Source organism: Megascapheus bottae, chromosome 9 (genome assembly GCF_031878675.1).
Source record: "Megascapheus bottae isolate mThoBot1 chromosome 9, mThoBot2.hap1, whole genome shotgun sequence".
NCBI classification, from domain to species: domain Eukaryota; kingdom Metazoa; phylum Chordata; class Mammalia; order Rodentia; family Geomyidae; genus Megascapheus; species Megascapheus bottae.
The window spans coordinates 832,650-855,322 of NC_143517.1; the positions used below are offsets into that span (position 1 = coordinate 832,650).

Sequence of the window (22,673 nt, forward strand, 5' to 3'; positions counted from 1 at the left end):
ACTCTTTTTTCATTATTTCTCCTACTTATACTTTTTTCTTCTCATCTTTGCTTTTCTTTGATTTTTTCCTGCTCTGTACCCAGTATCATCTTCAGTCATCTTAAAAATGTATCTTCCTTATAGGAAGTTATATATACAAGACATGGAAAATATATTAGAAATAAACTCAAAATTGGAAATTTATTAGAATGAACCTGGCCCCACTACATAAAATTCTGAAGGAACTGAGAAAAAAATCATGCCAATATATATCCATTCGTTTCTTCTATGTACCTAACACTGTGAAGTTAAAACAAAAAAAAATCAAAGCAGGCTGGGCCTGGTGGCTCACACCTATAATCTTAGCTACTCAGGAGGCTGAGATCTGAGGATCAAGGTTCAAAGCCAGACAGGGCTCTAGAAAATGGGAAGGGGGTGCTTGGCTCAAGGGTAGGGCAGTAGCCTTGAGGCTGAAGATCTCAGGGACAATACCCAAGCCAAGATCAAGCTCTATAACCCACCAAAAAAAAAAAATCAAAGTGGGGGCTGGGAGTTTGGCCTAGTGGTAGAGTGCTTGCCTAGCATGCACAAAGACCAGGGTTTGATTCCTAACTGCCACATACTCAGAAAAAGCTGAAAGTGGTGCTCTGGCTCCTAGCCTTGAGAAACCCCAAGGACAGTGCTCAGGCCCTGAATTCAAGGATCAGGACTGGCCAAAAAAAAAAAAAAGATCAAAGGTCCATTGTCTTACATCACTAAAATAACATCAGGTACAGTCATGTTCTGCAGAAGGTTCTGGCACAAGAAATTGTTTCTCATAATGATATGACCTAGTAACTTACTTGATATACCAACAATTCCACAATAAGGTAAGTAATTCTTTTTTATATAATTTTTTATTGTGATTAATAGAAGGGTTACATTATATTCACCAAATAGAAGGTGCATTACTTCACAAACATTCATACCCTTTCTCATGACATGGTCCCCATTTCCCTCCCACCCTCCCCTCCCTTCCCTATCCAATTTCAAATAACCAATTAAGCACATATAAAATATATCAGATAACAAGGTGAAATATTGTAACAATATGAGATAACCAAGGGACAGCAAAAGAGATGAGAGATAACATAGTACATTAAGGACAACAATCACTCATTATATGGCTTTTGTTTCCTTATCCTGGAGGTCCTTACATTTAGTGTCGTACTATTTGACCTAATGTCTCTAAATTTTGTTCTATTGTAAATCTCTGCTAGGAGAGTCCAAGATTTCTACTGATTATGACAAATGAGGGAGATTATTGGACCTATGTTCCTTTGAGTCTGGCTTACTTCTCTTAATATGAAGTCTTTCCATTTCCTTACAAATGGGGCGATGTCATTCTTTCTGACAGCAACATAGAATTCCATTGTGTATAAATACCACATCTTGTTGATCCACTCATCAACTGAGGGACATCTGGGTTGGTTCCATATCTTTGCTATGGTAAATAGTGCTGCAATGGACATCATTGTGCTAGTGGATTTAGTATGCCTGTGTTTCTGGACAATCAGGTAAATGCCAATTAGTGGAATTGCTGGGTCATAGGAGAGCTCTATGTTTAGTCTTTTGAGGAACTGCCATACTGCTTTCCATAATGGTTGAACGAGTTTGCACTCCCACCAACAGTGTAGTAGTGATCCCTCTTGGCCACATCCCCTCCAGCATCTGTTGTTATTAGTTTTCTTGATCCTGGCCATTCTAACTGGAGGGAGGTGGAATCTTAAAGATGTTTTGATTGGCATTTTTTTTTTATGACCAGAGATGATGAACATTTCTTCATATGCCATTTTTGTTTCTTCTTCAGAGAAGACTCTCTTTAAGTCTTTGGCCCAACTTTTGATGTCATGGTTGTTACTTTGGAGATTAGTTTTGGAATGATTCAATATTTTGACCTGTTGATATATTTTAGATATGAGCCTTTGTCTGTTGTATGGTTAGTGAAGATCTTCTCCCATTCTGTAGGCTTCCTAATTAATTCACTAGCTATGTCCTTTGCCATACAGAAGCTCTGAAGTTTAATGCAGTCCCACTTATCTAGCCTTTCTCTGATTTGTTGTGTTACTTGATCCTTATTAAGAAAGTTTCTACCTGTGACGAATAGGCCTAGTGTATCTCCTATTCCTTCTTGTAAAGTTTTCAGTATGTCGGCTTTTACCTCGAGGACTTTGATCCATTTGGAGTTAATTCTCGTGTAAGGTGACAAAGAAGGATCCAACTTTGATTTTCTACAGGTGCTTAACCAGTTGGGCCAGCACCACTTGTTGAAGAGGCTGTCTTTCTTCCATTCTATTTTTTGGCTCCCTTGTCAAAGATTAGGTGGCCATAGGTCTGTGGTTTAATATCTGGGTCCTCAATTCTATTCCATTGGTCTTCAGGTCTGGTCTTGTGCCAATATCAAGCTGTTTTGATTATTATAGTTCTGTAATAGTCTAAAGTTTTGTATTGAAATTCCTCCTGCGCTGTTCTTTCTGCTAAGAAGTGTTTTTGCTATGTGGGTTCTTTTATTATTCCATATGAAATTTTGGATTGCCTCTTCTATTTCTTTAAAGAATGACATTGGGATATTGATGGGTATTGCATTGAATTTGTAGATAGCCCTTGGCAAGATTGTCATTTTCACGATGTTGATTTTTCCAATCCGGGAGCATGGGAGGTTTTTTCCATTTCCTTAGTTCTGCTTCAATTTCCTTTTTCAGGGGTTTAAAGTTTTCATCAAAAAGGTCCTTTACATTGTTAGTTAAGATAATTCCTGGGTACTTTATTTTCTTTAAGGCTATTGCAAAAGGAGTTGCTTTCCTGATTATTGCCTCGTTCCTCTCACTGTTGGCATAGAAGAAGGCAGTTAATTTTATACCCTGCTACCTTTCCAAAGTTTTGAATCAGCTCAAGAAAGTTGGGAGTGGAGTCTATAGGGTTCTTTAAATACAGAATCATGTCATCTGCAAAGAGGGAGAGTTTCACTTCCTCCTACCCTATTTGGATCCCCTTTATGCTTGCTTCTTGCCTTATTGCTCTGGCTAGGAACTCTAATACTCTAATACTTTAGCTTTTCGCCGTTAAGTATAATACTAGCTGTGGGTTTGTGATACACAGCCTTTATTATTCTAAGAAATGTTTCATGGATTCCTAGTTTCTCCAGAGCTTTTAGCATAAAGGGGTGTTGGATCTTGTCAAATGACTTTTCTGCATCTATTGAAACAATCATGTGATTTTTGTCCTTACTCCTATTGATGTGTTGAATTATATTAATTGATTTGCATATGTTGAACCAGCTTTGCCTCCCTGTGATGAATCCTGTTTGATCATAGTGTATAATGTTTTTGATGAGTTGTTGTAGACGGTTGGCCAGTATTTTGTTGAGAAGTTTTGCATCAAAGAAATGGGTCTATAGTTCTCTTTCTTTGATGAATCTCTATCTGGTTTGGGAATGAGGGTTATTCTGGCTTCATAGAATGAGTTTGGCAAAGCACCTTCACTTTCAATTTCGCTGAAGAGCTTGAGGAGTGTTGGTGTGAGCTCTGCTTTGAAGATCTTACAGAATTCAGCTGTGAATCCATCTGGCCCTGGGCTTTTCTTAAGTGGAAGGTCTCTTATTGCCATTTCTATTTCAGTGCTTGAAATAGGCCTGTTTAGTTGGATTCTTTCTTCTTGGTTCAGTGTGGGTATGTTAATATTGGCTAGAAATTCATCCATTTCTTCTAGATTCTCAAATTTGTTGGCATAAAGGTTTGAAAAGTATTCCCTCATGATGCTCTGGATCTTGGTAATTGATATTACCATTTTCGTCTGTGATTTTGTTTATTTCGGTATGCTCCCTTCTTTTTTTGGTAAGAATTGCTAAGGGTCTGTCAATTTTGTTATTTTTTTCAAAGAACCAACTCCTTGTTTTGTTGATTCTTTCTATAGTTTTTTTGGACTTCAATTCATTTAATTCTGCTTTGATTTTAATAATTTTCTTCCTTTTACTGGGATTAGGGTTGGTTTGTTGCTCTTCTTCCAGGAGCTTAAGGTGACATATTAAATTGTTGGTTTGCGATTTTTCCAATTTGTTATTGTAGGCACTCAGAGCTATAAATGTTCCTCTGAGTATTGCCTTTTCTGTGTACCAAAGGATCTGGTATTTTGTGTGCTCCTTTCTGTTAAATTTCATCAACTGTTGCATTTCTGTTCTGATCTCCTCGATGACCCATTGGTGTTCCAAAGCTTCTCTTCTGAGGTAAGTAATTCTTTAAAAAATTATTTACTACTGATAAGTGTATAAAAGGACTCCGGTTCCTTTCTGTGTACATTGCATTTTAGTCTAGTTCGGATTGAAAAGGAGGTCATGTATGTTCTTTGAAAGATGTGATATATGTTCTCCAAGAAGAGAGACACAAGATTTTCTGAGTGGGATAGTTTTCATCCTTCCTGTGGATACTGAGACATTTCTTTTGGGTTTGATTTCTAAAGTACTCTTGTATATAAATTCTTACTCTGATTAAAATCACAGAACATTACATTATCACAGCAAAGAAGTTGTGGAAAGTTCTCACGTACCAAATGAGAACGTTTACCTGAGAAGGCTGTTACAGGAGCAGAATTAAATAATGGAAGCAAAATCTTTAAAGATGTTAAAGGAATAGTAATGAGGTTTTATATGATCGTGAACAAGTGAGCGTTTTCAAGTCCATTCTAGTTATAATTGATATATTGTCATTCAAGAACAACTCTTCTTCCCTTCTGGTCACAGTGAAGCCAGGAGAAAAGAACTAACTGGCTCCTAGTTCCCATAGCCTCAAATTTAGAGGCACAGTTGTGTCAGGCTGACCTCAAACAGTCTGAATAGGGACTGGGCAGGGGTTCATTTTGTGAGAGTCATTGGCTTAGCTTGCCACAATGATTTTCTGAAACTGAATCCCAACTACTTTATTCTACATTCTACTGGAGTTAAGTAGAATTGCTGGGTCTGATTTCTCTCTCCAATTTCAAGGAGATGCTTACCAAACCAAATCAGTGGTCTGAGACCAATATATTTGGGTTGAAAACACCTTTTTGTTTTGTGTGGCAGGTTATAAAAATATGTTTGATTTTCATATATTTATATATATATATTTTTTTTTTTTTTGCCAGTCCTAGGAACTGAATGTGGGGTCTGGGTGTGGTCCTGGGCTTTCTCAAGGCTAGCGCTCTACCACTTGAGTCACAACATCACTTACAGCTTTTTCTATGTATGTGGAATCAAACCCAGGTCGTCATGCATGCTTGGCAAGCACTGTACCACTAGGCTAAACTCCCAGCCCTGCTGTTCATATTACTTGAATAAAAAAGTTCTGTGGTTACTCAAAAACCTATAATATCTAAACTACATGTTCTAATTTAAACCTATAGGTAAATGCTTAGGACTAGAAGATATGATAGATGAAAGATCAAAGCTTAGTAAGTTTTTTCTTTTTTCACTTTATTTTTTATTATCAAGGTAATGTATAGAGGTGTTACAGTTACATTCACCAGATAGTAGGTACATTACTTCTCACACATTGATACCCCTTCTTATGTTTTTGTCCCTATTGCCCTCCCCCCACACCTCCCAATCATCTTGTTTTCCCACCTTTCCTTTCCTATTTCAAATAAACAAATAAAGGTATATACAATATATCAGGTAACAAAGTCAGATACATTAACAATATGAGATTAACCAAAGGGCAACAAAGGAGAAGAGAAATAACATCGTACATTGAGAACAACAATCACTCAAGATAAAGCTCTTGTTTCCATATCCTAGAGATCCTTTCATCTAGTCTCATCCTATGTGACCTTATGTGTCTAGGTTTTGCGCTGTTATAATCCTCTGCTAAGAGAGTCCTAGATGTGTACTAATGATTACAAACCATTGAGCCTGTGTTCCTTTGGGTCTGGCTTACTTCACTTAATATGATTTTTTCCAAGTCTTCCCATTCCTTTCCAAATGAGGCAATATCATTCTTTCTGATGGCAGCATAAAATTCCATTGTGTATAAATACCACATCTTCTTGATGCAGTCATCTACTGAGGGGCATCTAGGTTGGTTCCATATCTTTGCTATGGTAAATAGTGCTGCAGTGAATACTGTTGTTCTAGTGGCTTTTAGTATGTCCTTGTTTCTAGACAATTGGGTAAATGCCAAAGAGTAGGATTGCTGGGTCATAGGGGAGCTCAGTGTTTAGTCTTTTCAGGAATCGCCATACTGCTTTCCATAGTGGTTAAATGAGTTTACACTCCCACCAAGAGTATAGTAAAGCTTAGTAAGTTTAAATCAGGATATTTGTGTGTACCTACCTTACCAGTCTCTGCTTTCTTATCACAAAGGACAGTGATTTTAAGTAAAGGTGGATTTTTTTCTTCAGATTTTATTGGGTAGAATGTAAACTGGATTTTCTTAGAGAAGAACAATAGAAATCATGGGTCCATTCCCAATCTAGCCTCCTCGCTTTATTTCTAATATAATTTTATTGGTGATAGGATTTCAGTGCCCTCTAGCCATATATATATATATATATATATATATATATATATTGCATGATTTTCCTGAAAAATAGAAATAAAAACAAGTTCAAATGCTATTGACAAATGTTCCCTGGAATGGAAAGAAGGGAGATGTGGGGCGGGGGGGGGTGATAAGAAAAAGAACTCTGAGGATCACAGTTCAAGGCCAGCTTGGGCAGAAAAGTCTCCATGAGACTCATCTCCAATTAACCACTCAAAAACCAGAAGTGATGCAGTGGCTCATGTGTCGAGGACTAGCCTTGAGCACAAAGATGCCCATGCCCTGAGTTCTTGCCCTACAACCAACCAGAAAAGCTGGGGGCGGCAAATTGGAAGATTGTAATTGCAGTTGACAGTGTTCCATGCTAACCTGAGCACATATAATCTTTGGTGTATGTATTTCTCATGCTTAAAACCTTGTAAAACTTCATTATTGTTATCTTATTAAGGTGTAAGGACAGAAAGCAATATTGGCCTACCTCTTCCTGTACAACTTAAGCACAACAAAATGTAGTTCAGTCTGTGTACGTAGAGTTGTTTCTAAATGGATGAATCTTTAGTACATTATCAAAACTAATGTCTTTTGAGATGGGCTGAAAACTTTTGAGTTCTTCAGTTCTTTGTGTGTATGCGTGTGTGTGTGTGTGTGTGTGTGTGTGTGTGTGTGTCTGCCACTGGTGGCTCATGCCTGTATTACAAGCTCCTAGGAGGCTAAGATTTCAGGATCTTGGTTAAAACCAATCCAGATAAGCCAGGTGCTGGTGGGTCACATCTTTAATCCTAGCTACTCAGGAGGCTGATATCTGAGGATTGTGGTTCAAAGCCAGCCTGTGCTTAAAAGTCTGTAAGACTCTTATGTCCAGTTAACCACCAGAAAACTAGAAGTGGCACTGTGGCTCAAAGTAGTAGAGCACTACCCTTGAGCTGAAGAGCTCAGGGACAGTGCCCAGGCCCTGAGTTCAAGCCCCATGACTGACCAAAAAATCAGTCCAGACAAAGGTACATGAGACTTTTATCTCCAGTTAACTACCAAAAACACAGAAATGAAGCTGTAGCTCAAAGTTATGAAATCTTAGACTTGAGCACAAAAACTCAGGGATATTACCCAGACCCCTTAGTTCAAGCCACAACATACACACACACACACACACACACACACACACACACACACTTGTAATCTATATCTATAGAATCTTCAAGTAGTTGTTCAAAGGAGATACTATCCAACAAATCACTTTATAATACATCCTTATTAATGTCACCTTTTATTTTCTCCCATCCCTCCCACCCTAACCCCTCTTCTCAGTATTGTTAATTTCATAGGATATGCATTGACTATTACGACTGCATTCCTCCCTTCCTCTCTACATTTCTCTGTCCCTCTCACCTTGACCTGCCCCTCCTTCATCTCAAGAACCTGCGTTCTGGTATTACTTTATTAGACTGGGAATTTTTCAAAGGAGTTATATTATTTTAATTCTTCCCTGCATATGCCCTACTTTGGTTAGTACATTTGTATGTACTTGCATATAACCTCATATATGTTTACTTGTGTATTTATAAGTGAGGTCTAACCTATGGCCACCTAATCTTTGATAAGGGAGGCAAAAAATAGAATGGAAGAAAGACAGCCTCTTCAACAAGTGGTGCTGGCCCAACTGGTTAAGCACCTGTAGAAAATCAAAGTTGGATCCTTCTTTGTCACCTTGCACAAGAATTAACTCCAAATGGATCAAAGTCCTCGAGGTAAAAGCCGACACACTGAAAACTTTACAAGAAGGAATAGGAGATACACTAGGCCTCTTTGACACAGGTCGAAACTTTCTTAATAAGGATCAAGTAACACAACAAATCAGAGAAAGGCTAGATAAGTGGGACTGCATTAAACTTTAGAGCTTCTGTATGGCAAAGGACATAGCTAGTGAATTAATTAGGAAGCCTACAGAATGAGAGAAGATCTTCATTAACCATACAACAGACAAAGGCTCATATCTAAAATATATCAACAGCTCCAAAAATTGAATCACTCCAAAACTAATCTCCAAAGTAACAACCATGACATCAAAAGTTGGGCCAAAGACTTAAAGAGAGTCTTCTCTGAAGAAGAAACAAAAATGGCATATGAAGAAATGTTCATCATCTCTGGTCATAAAAAAAAAATGCCAATCAAAACATCTTTAAGATTCCACCTCCCTCCAGTTAGAATGGCCAGGATCAAGAAAACTAATAACAACAGATGCTGGAGGGGATGTGGCCAAGAGGGATCACTACTACACTGTTGGTGGGAGTGCAAACTCGTTCAACCATTATGGAAAGCAGTATGGCAGTTCCTCAAAAGACTAAACATAGAGCTCTCCTATGACCCAGCAATTCCACTAATTGGCATTTACCTGATTGTCCAGAAACACAGGCATACTAAATCCACTAGCACAATGATGTCCATTGCAGCACTATTTACCATAGCAAAGATATGGAACCAACCCAGATGTCCCTCAGTTGATGAATGGACCAACAAGATGTGGTATTTGTACACAATGGAATTCTATGCTGCTGTCAGAAAAAATGGCATCGCCCCATTTGTAAGGAAATGGAAAGACTTAGAAAAAATCATATTAAGTGAAGTAAGCCAGACTCAAAGGAATATAGGCTCAATAGTTTCCCTCATTTGTCATAATCAGTAGAAACCTTGGGCTCTACTAGCAGAGATTTACAATAGAACAAAATCTAGAGACATTAGGTCAAATAATATGACACTAAATGTAAGGACCTCCAGGATAAGGAAACAAAAGCCAAATAATGAGTGATTGTTGTCCTTAATGTACTATGTTATCTCTCATCTCTTTTGCTGTCCCTTGGTTATCTCATATTGTTACAGTATTTTACCTTGTTATCTGATATATTGTATATATGCTTATGTGGTTATCTGAAATCGGATAGGGAAGGAGGGAAAAACAAGATTAGGGGTGGGGGTAGGCGGAGGGAAATGGGGACTAAGACATGAGAAAGGTTATCAATGTTTGCGAAACAATGCACCTCCTACCTAGTGAATATAATGTAATCCTTCTATTAATTACAATAAAAAAATGAGGTCTAGCTTCCACATATGAAAGAAACCATGCATCCTTTGTCTCTCTAGGACTGACATCACTTAACAGTTTTTTCCTGGCCTATCCATTTTTTTGCAATGATATAATATCATTCTTTCTACTGGATGGGTAAAATTTAATTTTATATGTACATATTGTATATTATATATAATACATACATATTATATATGTATTTGTTTTTTCATCTACTGATAGGTACCTGAACAGCTTCCATATCTTGGCTATGGTGAATAGTGCCACAATGAACATGATTATATAAGGGGCTTTACTGTATCCTTCTTTATAATCATTTGGCTTAATGCCCAAGAGTAGTATTGTTAGATCATAGAGTAGCATAGGATAGGTTAGTGCTTACTTTTTTAAAGTGTCTACAAACTGCTTTGCAGAGTGATTGAACAAGTTTACATCCCACCAAGAGTGTATTAGGGTTCCTTTCCCCCTATATCTGGGCCAACATCTGTTGTGGGGTTTTTTGTTTTGTTTTGTTTTACCAGTCCTGGGCTTGAGCTCAGGACCTAAGCACTGTCCTTGGGCTTTCTCAAGCCCAGAGCTCTACCACTTCAGCCTAAGCACCACTTCTGGCTTTTTTCTGTATATGTGGTACCAAGGAATCGAACCCAGGTCTTTGTGCATGCTAGGCAAGCACTCTACCACTAGGCCAAACTCCCAGCCCCCATGCATCTGTTGTTTTTTATTTTTGATGATAACCATTCTCTCTGAAGTTATGTGGAATCTCAGTGTTGTTTTTGGTTTGGGGGTTATTTTTGCCAGTCCTGGACTTGGGCTTAGTGCCTGAGCACTGTCCTTGGACTTTCCCAAGGCTAGCACTCTACCACTTGAGCCTCAGCACCACTTTCGGCTTTTTGCTATGTATATGGTACCGAGGAATTGAACCCGGGTCTTCATGCATGCTAGGCAAGCACTCTACCACTAGGCCAAACTCCCGGCCCTCAGTGTTGTTTTTATTTACAATTTCTTTATGGCCAAAGATGTTGAACATTTCTTCATTTGTCTTTTGACCATTTTTACTTCTTTTAAGAAATGAGTATTTCACTCATTTGCCCACTAATTTGTTGATTCTTTGAAAGTTTAGTTTCTTTAGCTCTTTCTATGTTCTGGATATTAGGCCATTGTTTGAAACATAGCTGGCAAAATCTCCCATTTTATAAACTGCCTTTTTAGCTTGTCCTTGCAGAAACTTCTTAGTTTGATGCAATCCCACTTGCCAATTCTTTCTTTGATTTGCTGAGCCCCAGGACCTTTACTGAGAAAGTTCCTGGATATGCCAAGAAGCAGCACTATTTTTCCTACTTCTTCCTATAGCAGTTTCAAAGATTCAGATCTTAGGTTGAAATCTTTAATCCATTTGAATTGTATGAGAGATAGGGATCTAAGTTTTAGTTTTCTGCATGTGGATATACAGTGTTTTAACACCATTTATTGAAAACATAAAGAGCATCCAAACAGGAACAAAAAAATAATAATATTATACCTATTTACAGATGACATGATTCTGTATCTAAAGAACCCAACAGACTAGACTCAAACTCCTAGAGCTAATTAATTAGTGTGACGAAGTATCAGGATGTATAATAATCCCGAGAAATCAATAGCTTTCCTGTATGCTGACAATGAGAAGATTGAGAGGGAAATCAGGAAGGCAACTCTATTGTAATTCGTTGTCTTAATAATAATAACAATAACTTTGGAATCAACCAAGCAAGGAAATGAACAACTTCTACTATAAAAAGTATAAAATTTTAAGAAAAATTAGGAAGTAAAAAGACATCCTGCTTTCCTAACTTGACATAATTAATATGAAAATAGACTGCCTAAGGCAGTCTACAAACTCAATGCAGTACCCATCAAAGTACCAATATCATTCTTCACTGAGATTGAGAAAACAATCCAAAAATTCCTATGGAAGCATAAAAAGCTCTGAATCATAAAAGCAATCCTGGCCCCCCCCCAAAAAAATGTAGAAGTAATGCTGGAAATATAATAATTCCAGACTTAAGCTCTACTACAAAGCTATAGTAAGAAAAATAGCCTTGGTACTGGTGTAAAATAGGCCCAAAGACCAAAAGAACAGAAGACAGAGAAATAAACTCACAGGTCTTTAATTTTTTTATTGAATTCACATTTGTACTTCAATGATTCTCTTGTGGAAAACAGTTACAGTGGGTACATATTATAGTAATATTCTTAAAAACAGAGCTCTTTAACTTTGATACAAATACCGATATCATTTAAGGAGTATATCTTGAGTCTTTGCATAAGCTCCTGTTGAACACAAGTTTTTTGATGTGTATGCCAGGCCTGGGCTTGAACTCAAGGAAGGCCTGAACTTTTTTGCTCATCACTTGAGCCACAGTTCCACTTCTGGCTCTTTGGGAGTAGCTTATTTTGGAGGTAAGAGTCTCATTGACTTTTCTTCAGGGTTGGCTTTGAATCATGATCCTCAGATCTCAGTCTCCAGAGTAGCAAAGATTACAGCTATAAGTTATTTTTCTTGAAGAGACAACATCCTTTAGTGTTGTATTAACATAACAATACGGGAGGTTAGACTCCAATTTCTGGATGATGATTATCTTTAATAACCCTGTTCTGGATAAATAACCAGTTTTTAAACATAAAGAGACTCTAGATTCCAAACTATTCTTGTAATAAACCAGTGCAGTGATGTATTATGTGGCCTGGCTTTTATCTGAAGATTTTAATAACCTTTGTGGTCGCTGATGACGTGGTTTGTTTTAGTATGAGGAATGTTTGCTCAGTTTTTTCTCTAGTTTGTCATTTGTTTATCTTGGAGTGACCTGACTATGTAACAAAAAAGGAAAATAAAAACAATTTAAGGATACAATGGTTTAAAAAAAAACTAACTTAAATGAATAGTGGTATTTAAGAATAATACCATTTAAAAAATACCATTAAAAAAACTTGGAACAGATTTGTTGTATTGCATTTAACCATCTATTAAGTATCTTAGAGTATGCCATGTGAATTTAGTATTAGCTGTGTATTATATTTTCAAAACACAGTTGTGCCCTTTCTAGCTCTATCAAAAATACATGTTTATGTTCCATTGAAAACAAATGTTTTGCATATCCCAGTTGATCACATCAAATTGTGTAAATGCATCTTTCTTCCTCTGCTCCAGGACACTAGCCACTCATCACTTATGCTTTTACTACCCTGACTATAAAATGCCCATAACAGCACAAAGAAATAGTTGTGCATTTAAAAAAAAACTCTCACCATTATGTCTCAATAGTTGTGTAAAGGAGTTTCCATATAGCAAAGTAGTTTATGAATGCATTATATCTTGATACTCAACATTCTGGCCCATCCTTCCCCAGTCCTTCCTTACTCTTCTTAATTTTGTAGGATATACATTGGATTGTTTTCTTCATTTTCCTCTTAATTCATCCACTCATTTCCCCTTGGCTCTGCCCTACCCCTTCCAGGCGTTTTATTTTGCTGAACTTTGATTTTGCCTTTTTTTTTTTTTGGCCAGTTCTGAGGACTGAACTCAGGGTCTGAGCGCTGTCCTTGGGCTTTCCTCAAGGTTAGTGCTCTACCACTTAAGCCACACAGCACCAGTTCTGACTTTTCTATGTATGTGGTACCAAGGAATCAAACCCAGGTCTTCGTGCATGCTAGGCAAGCACTCTACCACTAAGCCAAACTCCCTACCCTGATTTTGCCTTTTTAAGAAATTATACCATTTGAGATCTCCTTTGAATCTACCATACTTCAGTTAATTGTACTTTTTTTTTTGTCAGTTATAGGGTTTGAACTCTGGACCTGGGTGTTGTCTCTGAGCTCTTCAGCTCAAGGCTACCGCCCTACCCCATGAGCCACAGCACCACTAACCATTTTCTGGCAGTTAACTCGAGATAAGAGTCTCACACCAGTCTTTAGTGCCCAGGCTGGCTTTAAACAGGGATCCTCAGATCTCAGCCTCCTGAATAGCTAGGATTACAGGTATGAGCCCCCAGCACCTGGCTAATTGTACTATCTATCTATCTATCTATCTATCTATCTATCTATCTATCTATTTATGCCAGTCCTGGGGCTTGAACTCGGGCGCTAAACACTGTCCTCAGGCTTTCTCAAGGCTAGTGTTCTAACCACTATAGCCACAGAACCACTTGCAGCTTTTTTCTATCTATGTGGTACCGAGAAATCAAACCCTGGTATTCATACATGGCTAGGCAAGCCCAACTCATGGCCCTAATTGTACATTTTTTTTTTTTTTTGGCCAGTCCTGGGCTTGAGCTCAGGGTCTGAGCACTGACCTTGGACTTTCTGAAGGCTACAGCTCTACCACATGAGCCTTAGCACCACTTCGGGCTTTTTTCTATGTATGTGGTACTGAGGAATCGATTAATTGTACATTTTTAAAGGAGAAATGCCACTGAAAATTGGATCTTATTGGTTTTTTTGTTAATACAGTGTTCATAGAGAAGACAGAAGAATCACCTATGGCTTTACCCAGAAGCTTTCCATGTTCACTGTAATAATGAATTTAAAGACTAGAGCAATAGGCATCACTTGCTTCCTGTTGTGAAGAAAATAAAGTGAAATAATTACAAAATTATTTTTGTAGGAAAGACTCGTTTTGGTAGCCTCTTGTCTTTCATGACCTCAATCTAAGTTTTTCTCTTTCATATCAAGTGACAAACCGAAACCTTAATTTTCTTTTAAATTAGGTATAAAACACCATCTGATGATAAGAATAACATCTAATATAATGCTGTTTGAAGTGAAATGATAATTACTTTGGGGGAAAGTTAAAACAGATAGTGACTTTTACACTGCTTAAATCTAGTTGACTGACTATATATTATAAAACTTAAGATATCATGAGCAGGAGTTTGGCCTAGTGATAGAGTGCTTGTCTCACATGCATGAAGACCCAGGTTCAATTCCTTGGTACCACATATAGATAGATATAAATATATAGATCCATAGATAGATATAGATAGATAGAAAAAGATGGAAATGGTGCTGTGGCTCAAGTGGTAGAGTTCTAGCCTTGAGGAAGGCCAAAGACAGTGCTCAGCCCCTAAGTTCAAGCCCCAGGACTACCAAAATAACAAAAAACAAAAAACTTCAGATGATCATATCGAAAGACATTATTCTTTTTTATTAGCATGCATTACTTTTCCAAGAGATTTCATTGTGGCATATCCCCATCAACATCTATCACTCTCCTATATCCTATCCTTCTTCTTAAAACACTTTCTGCAGGTTTCATTGGTCCATTTCCATACATACAAATAAAGCGTGTGGACCATACATTTTTTGTTAGATCTCCACACTCCCATTGGTACCCATTGAGTCCATTCTAAGCTTGTGTTACTGAAAGGGCTTATTCTTATTGTCAGAATCAAAGATTGTTTCATAATTTTCACTGTTAGTCTCTTCTGTAGACTAAAAGATGGAAAGGTTAATGTGCAGCTTAACATTTGCTTAACTTCTGATAGGAAATACTGTTCTTTGATTTTAGGTAATATTTCACCATTTGTACTCTTCTTTGAAAATATCCCTCTTCATGCACTATACTGGTGGGTCAAGACTCTTCTCTGGCTACACAGATTATTGGGCCCAGACTAACTTCTGGACAATTTCATCCACTGCCTTTGTATCCCAGACCACCAAGCACATGTTTTTCTTCTCCTTTAATTTGCAACTCTCTTCTTGTATCTGACCAGGCCCTCAAGCTCCCCAATTCCCTGAAAGGCCTACAAGTGTCCAGTGATTAAAGAAGTTTGGACTGGATAGCCAGTTTGCCTAAATCTCCTAGGCTTGCTTAGGGCCAAAAGTTCAAGGAACCCAAATTATATATTACACCAGAATTTCATGTCCATATGGTTATCTGCCTAATTATCCTTTTTTTTCCCCCCTTCTCATTCTCCATTCCTTCCAAGTTAGCTAAAATAGCCAATCATAGCTCTTTAATAATCAGAAAGCACTTCCCTTTGCTTTGTTATTGTCCTATCCTCCATTTGCATGCATCTTGGAGTGATCTAGCCATTCTTTTTTTTCATATATTTTTATATAGATAGGAGGTACATTGCTTCGCAAACACTGATACCCTTTCTCATGTCTTGGTCCCCATTTCCCTCCCCCTACCCCCACCTCTCATCTTGTTTCTCCCTCCTTCCCTATCCGATTTCAGATAACCAAATAAGCATATATACAATATATCAGCTAACAAGGTAAAATACTGTAACAATATGAGATAACCAAGGGACAGCAAAAGAGATGAGAGATAGTACATTAAGGACAACAATCACTCATTATTTGGCTTTTGTTTCCTTATCATGGAGGTACTTACATTTAGTGTCATACTATATGGCCTTATGTATCTAGATTTTGTTCTATTGTAAATCTCTGCTAGGAGAGCCCAAGGTTTCTACTGATTATGACAAATGAGGGAAACTATTGAGCCTATGTTCCTTTGAGTCTGGCTTACTTCACTTAATATGATTTTTTTCCTAAGTCTTTCCATTTCCTTACAAATGGGGTGATATCATTCTTTCTGACAGCAGCATAGAATTCCATTGTGAATAAATACATCTTGTTGATCCACTCATCAACTGAGGGACATCTGGGTTGGTTCCATATCTAAGTAGCGCTGGAATAAACATCGTTGTGCTAGTGGATTTAGTATGCCCTTGTTTCTGGATAGTCAGGTAAATGCCAAGTAGTGGAATTGCTGGGTCATAGGGGAGCTCTATGTTTAATCTTTTGAGGAACTGCCATACTGGTTGAACGAGTTTGCACTCCCACCAACAGTGTAGTAGTGGTGATATAGCCATTCTTAAGTCTGCAGTGACTTTAAGACTTTTTACCAGAATCAGTATCTCTTTGTATTTTCCTCCAAAGGAATAAGGATTTACCTTATTTTTTGAAAAACCAACCCAGTTCTTTTGTTACCCAATGGTGTCTTCTGTAGTGTTGTTTTTAGATTATTTAAGGCAGTTAATGAAATGTAGCTTCTTCATTCCTTGGTTTGTCAAGTCACTAAAGTAGTGTCTCCCCCTCAGTTTCCTCAAATTTGAACATGTAATGATAATAGCATTTCCTTCTGAGTAACTATGATAGTTCATAGAGCTAATGCTGCAATATGACTAGCAGAATGTCTGGCATGGAACAGTTTACTTAATGTAGTCTTTACTATTGCTTTAATGACAGCTCCACAGTGAAAGCATTCAAATCAGACCCAGGTTACATTGGCTGTATACATTAGCTATAACTGTGTACATTAGCTATAACTAAGAACTCATCTACATGTTGAAGAAGAAACCAGCAGTCTCTCACATGTAGTTTTTCCCTTCTGCTCTTAGCAAGTTGTAATTGGTCTTTAATTGCCTGATATCCCCTAGCAAACACTTGACCAACTAACTTTTTAATGTTTGTTTTCTTCAACTTACATTCTGTTGGTTTCCCAAAATCTTTTCATTACAGAACTTGAAGCTGACCAATCTGACTATCTTCTTCTCAGTGACCCTCACTATTGTTTCTTTTCCTCTCTTCTATCCTTGCCATATCTCCCTCTACCCATCTCTACCCACTTTTTCCTTGCTCCCTCCCTGCCTCTCCCTACTTCTATGGGTTCCTCACCCTACCTCTCTAAAGCAGGCTCATTACCCTTGATTTATATAGGTCCTTCACACTGTATCTCCTAGCAGCTGCCCTCCTGCCCATTCCATATGTAAAATTTTGTATGAGTCAACATGAAGCCTTTTAAAGAATAACTGACATATTTATGATATTAATGAGATAAATATAAAGAAATGCTATGTAATAGCATCAAGAAGTGGTATAGTAAAATCTGTTTAAAGCATTATTTATAGTTATGCATTTGGAAAGTAACAGGTGACAGATTATACCAGTATTTATCACTACCTATAAATGGTTTTTCATTCTACTTTCCTGATTTGTTTTCAGTTTTTATACTTACCTTTCCTTTGTGGTTTGGATTGAACTCCAGTCCTTATGCTTTTTAGACAGGTACTATATTAATTGAACCGTGCCTCCTAACTCTTTTGTGCATTGGTTATTTTCCAGTTAGGATCTTGTTCTATACCTGTTACAGCCTGGGCCGAATCTTCCCCAAACCTAGACAAAAAGAGAAGCTCTTGTCTTCATCCTGATAACATTTTATCTCTCTGTAAATAAATAGTAAGTTTCCAGAAGTGTTTTGTTTTGTTTTGTTTTGTGGGTCCTGGGACTTGAACTCTGGTTCTGAGCAATTCATCTCAGGGCTACCGACCTACCTCTCGTCCTGAGTGTTGTCCCTGAGCTCTTCAGTTCAAGGCTACTGCCCTACCCCTTGAGTCACAGCCTCACTTTCGATTTTCTAGTGGTTACATATTTATTTTATATTAGGTTTATTACTTTGTGTAAAGAAATTTAGTAGTCAAGTTTAATTTGCTGTTTCAGAGACTTTTTTTGGGGGGGGGCGTGTCATGGAGCTTGAATTCCACCTGGGTGCTGTCTCTGAGCTCTTCAGCTCCAGGCTCCTGCCCTACCCTTGAGCAAAGCCCAACTTCCCATTTTCTAAAGATTAATTGGAGATAAGAGTCTCAGGTCCTTTTGTGTCCAGACTAGCTTTGAGCTTTAATCCTCAGATCTCAGCCTCCTGAATAGCTAGGATTACAGGCATGAGCCACTGTGCCCAGCTTCAGAGACTTTTGTACACTGGAAATAATAAGTTAGAATGCAAAGTAATACATGAAGGATATATATTTTTAATATCTAAATTCACAAGTGCTTTTGTTGTATCACTCTAAGCATTTAGAAGACATTTTAAATAAATTGAAACTGAAATTAAATCTGAAACTTTCAGCACCAACATGGCACCACAAGTGGAATTTCCCCTACCAAATCTCCTATAATTAACCTCAGTAAAAATGTAAACGCACTAAAAGTGCCATGTAAAATTACCTCAGAACATGTGCATAAGTTGTGTATGTAAGCATAAAGTAATTAGATTCCAACCTCACTCCCAAGATATTTCATTTTGTATATGCACATACTCCAGTGCCCCAAAATCCAAAACATTATGGTCTCACACATTTTAGATAATGAATATCAATCTGTCTAACCATTTAGGTATTTTATTTCTTGTCTAATCAATATAAAAGAAAGATATCTGCATATCCATATTTATTGCTGCACTACTTAACATTAGCCAAACAGTGAAATCAGCCTAGGTGCCAAAGAAGAAAAGAATGGATAGGGAAGATGGTACTTACATAAAACAGAGTGTTATACAGCTATAAAGAAAAATGAGGGGCTGGCAAAAAAAAAAGGGGAAAAAGAAAGAAAGAAAAAAAAAATGAAGTCCTGTCCTGTGCAGGAAAATGCATGGAATTGTAGAATACCATATTGAGAAAAATAAGCCAGACTCAAAAATCTAAATACCTGGGGCCGGGAGTTTGGCCTAGTGGTAGAATGCTTGCTTAGCATGCACGAAGACCGGGATTCGATTCCTTGGCACCACATGCTTAGAAAAAGCCAGAAGTGGTGCTGAGGCCCAAGTGGTAGAGGTCTAGCCTTGAGAAAAATCTCCAGGGACAGTCCTCAGGCCCTGAGCTTAAGCGTAGGACTGGCAAATAATAAATAAATAATCAATCAATCAATCAATCAATCCAGATGCCATATTTTTACTTACATGTAGAATTCAGACCTAAAAGACATATGTAGTTGAGGACATGTACATATATACATATACCTGTATGCATAAATATATAGAGAGAGGATTCTATGAAACTAGGAAGATGGGAGAGAGGAGAAGCAAGAGAAAAAGAAAAATGGATGGGGAATATGTTGCAAAAATGTATGAAGACATAAATTTCAGTGAAATCTTGATCAGTAGGGGGTTGCTGGGTGGGAAAGATAAAGCAATAAAAAAGATGACACTGGTTTCTAGTATCACCAAATATCCACCTGTAAAATCAATGAATTTGGATCCCTAAACCAAATATGTGAATTTACTTAAGAAATCAAAGGCTGGGCTCAAGTAGTTGACTATCTTAGCAAGCACAAAGTTGAGTTCAAACCTCATTGTTCCCCCCCACCACCAAAAAAAAAAAACAAACAAAAAAACAAGTGATAATAATGCTTTTTCTCTCTTCTGGGGACAGTGTCTAGAGGACATAAAAATGGTCCAACGATTGACATACCGCCATAGGCTTTCCTACAACACAGCCTCTAATAAAACCAAGCTGTCCCGAACCCCTGGCAATAGAATTGTTTACCTTTACACCAAAAAAGTGGGGAGAGCACCAAAATCTGCCTGTGGTGTGTGCCCAGGCTGACTCCAGGGAGTTCATGCTGTAAGACCTGAAGTCCTCATGTGATTGTCAAAAATGAAAAAAACATGTCAGCAGAGCCTATGGTGGTTCCATGTGTGCCAAATGTGTCCAGGACAGGATCAAGTGTATTTTCCTTATTGAGGAACAGAAAATCATCGTGAAAGTGCTGAAGACACAAAGCACAGAGTCAGAAAGCTAAATAAAAATCGGAAGCTGCTTGTGTGTGCCTAGAATGCAAGAGGTCTATAAATTACTAGCAAAGAACCTTTTTGATAAATAAAAAGGCTTGCGTAATGTCAGGAGGCTTTAAAAAAGAGGTGATAATAATAATTAAACAAAAGCCAGCTTAACAGAATGAAACTGTAGGAGAAAATATGGTGTAAACTTTCATGAACTGACTTATTGGTTAATTCTTAGATGTGATTTTAAAAATCAGAAGGAAGAAAATTTTTTAAGTGCAATCACAAAAATGGAGAAATTGTGTGCCTCAAAAGATCCACAAACGGCTGGGAGTTTTGCCTAGTAGTAGAGTGTTTGCCTAGCATGCAGAAAGACCTGGGTTTAATTCCTGAGTACCACATACATAGAAAAGGCTGGAAGTAGTGCTGTGGTTCAAGTTGTAGAGCTCTAGCCTTGAGAAAAGTCCAAGGACAGTGCTCAGGCCCTGAGTTCAAGCCCCACAACTGACAAAAAAAAATCCATAAAACATGAGAGAATACTTCAAGGAAATATGTGCATCTCTATATTTATTGTAGAATTATTCACACTAGGTCTATGTGTATAATATATCCATCTATATCTGCATGTCTATGTATATGCATGCGTGGTTAATGAAAATACTATACATATGCAACACAAAGTTTCTCAACAAAGAAAGAGAAACTGCTATTGACAGCAAAGAGCCTATAGGACATTATGCTGATTGAAATAAGTCAAAGAAAGGAAAGTACTTTATTATCTCACATAGGAAGTATGAAATTGTTGATCACATAGAAACAGAGTAGAAGAATGGTTATCTTCTTCAGTCAGCTTGAGGATTGGGGAAATGCAAAGGAATTTAAGGGTCAGATTTTCAGGCATATGATAAATGAGTTCCAGATATATAATAATATATAGTAATTAATTTACTCAGAGCAGGCTTAAGTATCTTAACCCAAAAGAAACCCAAGCCTGACATGGTGGCTCATGCCTGTAATCTTACATACTCAGGAGACTGAGATCTGAGGAACAAGGTGCAAAGCCAGTCGGGGCACTAAAAAGCCCATGAGACGTTTATATCCAATTAATAATCACAAGAAACCTGGAAGCTGTGAGCTGAAGTGCTCAGGGATAACACTCAGTCCCAGAGTTCAAGTCCCATGGGCAGACCAAAAAAAAAAAAAAAGAAAAGAAAAGGAACCCAAAGTTTATAAGTAATGGATGTTAATTCACTTTTAGCTATCCCTTCGCAATGTATATAGCTGAATATTAAATCCCTGTTATGGACTGAGTATGAAATGTCCATATAGAGACCTTTGTTGAGCATTTGGTGCCCAGCTTGTGGCACTATTTGGAGAGGTTCTAGAAAATTTATGAACCTAGTCAGAAGAAGTAAGTCATGGGAGCATTCCTTAAAGTATACCTTATCACCATTTCCTTCCTCCACCTCTACCTCCTGTACATCATGAGAGCAGCCTCCTCTTCCTTATGATTGCCTCACCACGGGCCAAGAATCCACAAAGCCAACGACTTTAGACTGAAATCTCTGAAATTGTGAGCTAAAATAAATATTTCCTCCTTTGGAAGGTATGTCTCATATTTTGTCACAGCAACAAAAGTAATATCATTCCTTAAACATATCATTTTATCTATTGATTACACCTAAAGTCTTGATAATTTAAACTTAAAAGTGGATTCCTTTAATTAGTATTAAAGTGAAATCAAATGAGAAATAGTGATATTTGAAACCTATTTTCCTTTCACAGTGAATCAAATGAGTCTGAATGCCAGTGGATCATACCTGTAATACTAGCTACTCTGGAGGCTGAGATCTAAAGATTGAGGTTCAATGCCAGCCCTGGCAGGCAAGTCCATGAGACTCTTATCTCTAATTATCCACCAAAAAAAAAAAAAAGCCAGAAGTGGGTCTTTGGCTTAAATGGTAGAGCACTAGCCTTGAGCAAAAAAGCTTCAGGGACAGCACCCAGTTCAAGCCCCATGCCCAACTAAAAAATAAATAAAAACATTATGTTATCTTTCTAATAGATTAAACTTTTATCAAGATTATCCTATTTATTGATTAAATATCCTTAATCTGAAAAATTTAAATCCAAAATGTTCCAATGTCTAAAAGATTCTCAGTTCCCACATGACACATAACTTTGTTGTGGTTCACATTAGAAGCTGGTGTACAACCCAATTTATTCAGTGTCTTCAAAGAGAGAGCTTTCTTGTTTATGGCACCCCTACTAGCTGTAATGTGCCAAATGTATTAAAAATATCAAAAATTACCACTGGCTATGTGTGTTTGTAAGGTATATATGAAACAAATGAATTTTGTATTTAGATTTCCATCTTTAAGACATTATCTGTATTCAAATATTTAGAAATCCAACATAGTTTTTGTTCTAGTCTTTCAGGTAAGGGCTGATCAACCTGTGTCCATCCATTGGTCATATTCAGTAATGTATAATACACTGTTCAGAAAATGTACCCAAAAAAAAAAAA

General features: G+C 37.5%; 1 protein-coding gene and 1 pseudogene across 3 annotated transcripts in view; both read left to right on the plus strand.

Moving 5' to 3' along the window:
- Spidr (scaffold protein involved in DNA repair) overlaps nt 1-22,673 on the plus strand; it is a 288,520-nt gene that overhangs the window by 163,058 nt on the left and 102,789 nt on the right. The gene's annotated exons all lie outside the window — the stretch shown is intronic.
- Nucleotides 19,773-20,170, plus strand: LOC150058678 (large ribosomal subunit protein eL34 pseudogene; annotated as a pseudogene).